Raw genomic sequence first — 6891 nt, forward strand, 5'->3', positions numbered from 1 at the left:
TTCAAGAAATTTAACACACATCGTTCTAGGCTTATTTCAGTACGCTGTGCAAACTTTCGTGCAAATCGAAGGATATATAGGGACTTTGGTGCACTATTTACCGAAAATCGGACGAAAATATATATGGGAGCGATATATCTAAATCTGAACCGATTTTTCCAGATTTTTTCCAATTTCAATAGTGGTTCGTCCTTTTACCTTTGTTATAAATTCATGGACGGAAGTGAATGCTGTGCATATTCTCAAAAGGAAGCATAATTTACAAACATTAATACCCTGCACCACTCATGTTAAGATAGGATCTTGGATTATACAAAAAAGTGGTGAGAAACAGATGATTACCTAATGGGGGCTAGTGATTTCTGCAGCTTTATCAAAGCGGGGATTGGGTAGTAAAAAAACCCAAAACCAAAAATACTAAGATACAGCCAGTTCGGTTGGAAAACGTGACCAAAATTCACAAAACACCCAAAATACCGAGTAATAGGGAGTACCATTACTCTGAAACGCAGGTCGATTTTTTTTTTTTGGTACGGATATGTTTTATTCAATGAGAACCCACTATACAAGTACTAAATTACAGCCAGTTCGCTTGATAAACGTGTCGAAAATCTAAACAAAGTCTAAACATAGAATATTGGGGTGTACTGTATATAGGTGCTACCCTGAAACTTGAATCGATATAAACAATTTTTGGTTCGGATATGTGTTATTCAACCAGAACTTAAAATGCTGAATTACAGACAATTCTGTTAAAAAAACGTGTCCATAATCCCCAAAATATCTTATATTGGGGGTACTGTTATATGGTGGCTACACAAAAACGTGGACCGATATATCCCATTTGCGATACCAAACATCCTAGGTGTACTAGTAATGTCTGTGCAAATTTTCAAAGCTATATCTTAAATATTACGATCTCTGTCGTGATTTCAACAGACGGACAGACAAATAGACGGACGTGGGTAAATCGACATAAAATTTTATTCTGAATATTTCGAGGTGTTGCAAACGAAATGAAAAATTGTATATACACTCGTTTGAGTCGGCCGAGCCAAACTTAAATTATTGCAAAAATCAGGGAATTAGCGGTGATATTCACCTGCTCAAATCGGAAATGCGAATAAAATCGAAAATCTGTACTACACCAACATTAATTAGTTCACATTTTGGATGTTCACATTATCGAGAGTTCATTGTTTCAAAATGTAGCCAATTCGTGACCAAATTCTCTGCCGAAATTTGGGGAATACTCTGATATGGGGGCTATTCTAAAATAGCATCCGTTATATACCATATCTATATATATGGCATCCCGTTTCTTGTTACCGTGACCCAACTTCATTTTCAAAGAAGTTAGTCCGGATCATAGACCATGCTATACAGTTATACGTTGCGGATCGAAAGGCTTTTCGGTTATAACTCTTTAATTTTGCGAACACCCAGATGAGTATCATGTTCATTCATTTGAATGACCCAATCAGGAAAGAAACAACACTGTTAATAATCGGCCTAGGGTAATTGGTATTACAAACGGGATATAAACCACTGAAGTTTGGGAGAAAAACTTCTTTGCAGAATAATTTCGATAGCTGACATAGCTCCCACTCAATTTTCGGTATTTTATAGTTTTTAGACCCATTTTCTACAACGATATGGCGTTAATTTGACATTCCAGGTGCTAGACATACCTTTATTAAAACACGTTAATATAGATACACTTTAGAGAACAAAATCCGCCAATTGCAATGCAATGACTTTAAAAGAATTTATCATTACGACTTTCAACATCTGACATTCTAAAATAACAAATTTTCAAAAAAAAAAAAAAAAAAATCTATCTCTACGTCCAAATCACGAATACAAACCAAATTAATGCAATTAAAAATACTTTAATTTCTACTTTATCAGACAAAGAAAACAATTAATCTATGACCATAAGTTCAACGCAGAATTTATTACAGCAATTAGGAAACCTCAAACAGTTCCCACCAATGTCAAAAGTACTCATTATTAAATATCTTTGGTAATTTATTTTTATATCATGAGCTTTGACATAGCCAACAATGCGGATTATTAAAATTAAAAGGTATCCCATAAAATGCGTAATCTGGATGATGCGTTTTTTTTTCTCTTTTTCGTTGCTATGTAGCGCACCTTGACTGTCATAAAACAAATGACAAGAATAATCGCCGAATCTACAAAATAAATGTTTACATAGTAAAAGAAAAGAAGAAAAACAAAAAAACACCAACACCGCGATTAGCACTCAACGAAATACAGAGTTTTACATTCTCGAAACAAAAAAAAATAATAATAAGCAGGCAGATACGGAATATAAACAAGTAGAAGGGACCTTATGTTTTTGTATCCTTAAGAACACACCAACAAAAAAAGCATTCGATTTATTCTTGGCACTTTCAAGATAAATTCACTGAATAACTGAAGGAGAGCACAGACAGGAGAGCAAAGAGCAAGCACGATATTAAAGGCAATGCAAACGTCACCTCGATGAAACTCAGGAATTTGAAACTGTTTCTAACCTGTATTTATTTTTAACACCCACAAACAAACCACCTATTAAAATAATAGTCGATTATAAAACGTGTTCAAAAATCCTCAAGAAATACCTTTGCTATGCAGAGCAGGAGGAAAATAAGTGGCATTGAATGGTGTTGCTTGCGAAGAGAGTTCCAAAATTGCTTCATTAACCTGACTAACCTCTTTCACGGAGAAAATATGTCGTCTTAGCAGTAGCTATTAATAACTGCGGCAAACCTTATAATTGTTGTGTCAGATAATCATTGAAGTTTACTAAAAGCTGGTCTACAATACAGTTGAAAGAAAATTCTTTAGAAAAAAATAACAACAAATTAATGTCTAATTATATTGATAAATTCATCTTGAGTATAATATAATTTGTATTGTAGGGGAAACGGTCCCTGTAAATTTAATCTACATAAAGTAATTTAAACTGCTACAAACTTGTGCCATACAGCACTGACAAAAGTTTGGAACTAAGTTTCTTACAGTCTCTTATATTAAGTCACTTCGGCGATACTTCACTTTTGACAATAGCCTGGCTTAAGAGAGTGAAAACAAAACTTATGTTACCAACTCGTATTACAGCTAGAAATTACAGCTAAAAATTTGGCCATGTAAAAATAGTAACCTGACGTTTTCAAACGACCATACATATATATAAATTTGTCAAGAGTTTAGCAAATGTACCAAATTTTCATTAGCAGTAAACATATTATAGTTACAAACAAATATTTAAAATAATACAAAAGAATGCAGAAATGAAATCGAACTAATATTATAGGTTGGGGGAAAAGAAATCCATTTTTTTAATGGTTTAAAACAGTTACTGCCCTTTTTTAGTGATATTACGACTGCTAACATGCCGGTCAACTTTGATAATTTCTCCGATTTTATCGACATTTGCGGCAACCGGTCTAACTGTGAAAGAACTTGAAATTTTTATTTATGATTTCAGAAGTGTATTTTAATTGCCTGGACCCCCACGTTACAGAAACAGTTTTTTAGTTTGCTAATTTATGTAACTTGACTTCAACTGACCTGTCGTTTGTAAATTCGTGGTAACACGTGGTATGCCAGCATCTGATTTGCTGAAGTGTGGATTTTGAATGATTGATATTGTTGAGAGTCTACTCAACTATCAGAATGCTAGATTTGATTAAAAATATGTTGAAATCGTATTTTAGGTTTTAGAAAAGTGTCAGAAAAAAGTGCTAAAAATGTATTTAACACTAGATTGCGGAAGGCGGTCATTTTGAACGTTTTTCAATTTTAAATACAAAAACAACTGTGTATATAATGACACAGTTTTTTAAAATATGGTGACTTTTTTATAATAAACGTAATTCTATGTTGTACAAAAAGTCACCAAAAGTAAAAAAAGCGTCATTATATGCACAGTTGTTTTTGTACTTGAAATTAAAAAACGGTCTAGTGTTAATGAAATTTATTTTTAGTTAATAATTAGGTCTAATTTATGAGGGTAATTTAATATTTTAAATTCCCATTGTGTAGCAAATTTCCCTACCGATATTGGTCAACATTTTAGGATAGCCCCTATATAAATGGGAGTTTGGGCATGGGTTGCATTCAAATTGGCTTTGTTTGTATGAAATTGGAAAATGCGATTACAACCCTTAAAATGTCGGAAATTGTGCTGGATATTTTTACGGGGACATTGCTATGTCAAAACATGAATCTAGAGGGATGATTTTCTGTGCAAATGCGGCTACAACACTTAAAATATGGTATGGAGTTCGCAAAATATTATGTAGGCATCCCAAATGAGTTCTGGGAAAAAGTTATTTTTTCAGACGATTTGAATTTTAATGCAATTGGATCGGATGGACGCGATTTAGTGTGAGCAAAATCCAGAGGCAGTAAAGCATGGTGGGGGTCGATTAATGGGGATGCATATCAGCAACTGGTGTTGGTAATTAAGTATTCATTGATAGAGATGGGCAGTGGGTAAATACCCAAAGGGTAAATACCCGGTAAATTGGGTAAATACCCGGTAAATTGGGTAAATACCCATTTGTGGGTATTTATTTGGGTATTTACTATATTGAATCGGTAATACAACATCTTGCACCCTATTTCCGGGTTTCTGTTATCAAATCGATTTAGAATGGATAGTTTTACGATACTTTAAAGACGTGGGTAAATACTTGGGTAAATACCCGAGTTTTTACCCAAAAATTGGGTATAAACTCATTAACTGCCGAACCACTTGACATAGGCGGCCAAAATTTTGCACACATGTTTCTAATGACAAAGCAAATATAGAAATCCAACATGGGGACCCTGGGTCCAAGTTTTGATATAGCCCCCATATAACCGTATCTCCCGATTTAAGGTATTTTTTGCCTATTAGACACATTTTAAGGCCAATTGGCTGTAATTTGGCACAGAGTGTTCTTTTTGGGTACCCAATGTCCATGCAACATTTTATGTATGTAGGTCCACGTTTACTGGTAGCCCCCATACAAAGGTACCCCTATTTTGAGTATTTACCCAAAAATTGGGTATAAACTCATTAACTGCCGAACCACTTGACATAGGCGGCCAAAACTTTGCACACATGTTTCTAATGTCAAAGCAAATATAGAAATCCAACATGGGGACCCTGGGTCCAAGTTTTGATATAGCCCCCATATAACCGTATCTCCCGATTTAAGGTATTTTTTGCCTATTAGACACATTTTAAGGCCAAATTGGCTGTAATTTGGCACAGAGTGTTCTTTTTGGGTACCCAATGTCCATGCAACATTTTATGTATGTAGGTCCACGTTTACTGGTAGCCCCCATACAAAGGTACCCCTATTTTGAGTATTTACCCAAAAATTGGGTATAAACTCATTAACTGCCGAACCACTTGACATAGGCGGCCAAAATTTTGCACACATGTTTCTAATGACAAAGCAAATATAGAAATCCAACATGGGGTCCCTGGGTCCAAGTTTTGATATAGCCCCCATATAACCATATCTCCCGATTTTAGGACATTTTTATCTATTAGCCAATTTGATTGGCTGGAATTTGGCTTAGAGAAAATCGGTTCAGATTTATATATAGCTCCCATATAAATTTTCGTCCGATTAAAGTAAATGGTGCACCAAAGTCCCTATATATCTTTTGATTTGCACGAAATTTGGCACAGCGTACTTAATTAAGCCTAGAATGGTGTGTGCTAAGTTTCATAAAAATCGGTTCAGATTTATATATAGCTCCCATATAAATTTTCGTCCGATTTAAGGTAAATGGTGCACCAATGTCCCTAAATATCTTTCGATTTGCACGAAATTTGGCACAGAGTACTGAATTAAGCCTAGAATGATGTGTGCTAAGTTTCGTGAAAATCGGTTCAGATTTAGATATAACTCCCATATATATTTTCGTTCGATTTAAGGAAAATGGTATACCAAAGTCTCTGTATACCTTTAGATTTCCACGAAATTTGGTACAGCGTACGGAATAAAGTCTAGAATGATGTGTGTTAAGTTTCGTGAAAATCAAAAATGCGACGTCTGTTAACATTCATCTGTTGAATTTACCCAAAGTGGTGAAGGGTATCATATAGTCGGCCCCGTCCGACTTTACCACTTTCCTTACTGGTTGTTACATAGAAACGGCCGAAAATATATATATGGGAGCTATAACCAAACCTCAACCGATTTTAACAAAACTTTACACATTTCATTCTACATTGTAAGAAATTCTGTCTCAATTGGGTGAACTACTTGGGTGAATCGGTCAAGCCTAGCTATGGAAGCTATATCTAAACTCCACTTGGGCAAAAAAAAAACCAGTAAGGAAAGTTGTAAAGTCGGACGGGGCCGACTATATTATACCCTTCACCACTATGGGTATATTAAACAGGACTATTAGCATGAAATTAGATGAAATAAAATATGTGATATTTATCTAAATGTGAATCTACCTAGATCTACGATGTGCAAACTTTGATATAAATCTGACTAACATGAGGAGTTTGATGCCCAATTTACTTGAAATCGGGCGAAAATATATATGGTGCGTCAATTACTTAAAATCAATCTATAATAAAAGGGGCTACATCTATCTAAATCTGGACCGATTTTCACGAAACTTGGCAGACATCATTCTAGACCTAAATGATTAGGTTGTACCAAATTTCGTGCAAATCGAAAGATATATAGGGACTTTGGGGCACCATTTACATGAAATCGGACGAAACTATATATGGGAGATATATCTAAATCAGGGCCGATTTTCATGAAATTTGACAGACATCATTCAAGGCCCAATTAAATATGTTATGCCAAATTTCGTGCAAATCGAAGGATATATAACTATATATGGGAGCTATAT

The sequence above is a fragment of the Musca vetustissima genome, unplaced genomic scaffold, assembly GCF_032173495.1.
Source record: "Musca vetustissima isolate MV318-11 ecotype Yass unplaced genomic scaffold, APGP_CSIRO_Mvet_v1 utg120180, whole genome shotgun sequence".
In the NCBI taxonomy this organism is placed as follows: Eukaryota; Metazoa; Arthropoda; class Insecta; order Diptera; family Muscidae; genus Musca; species Musca vetustissima.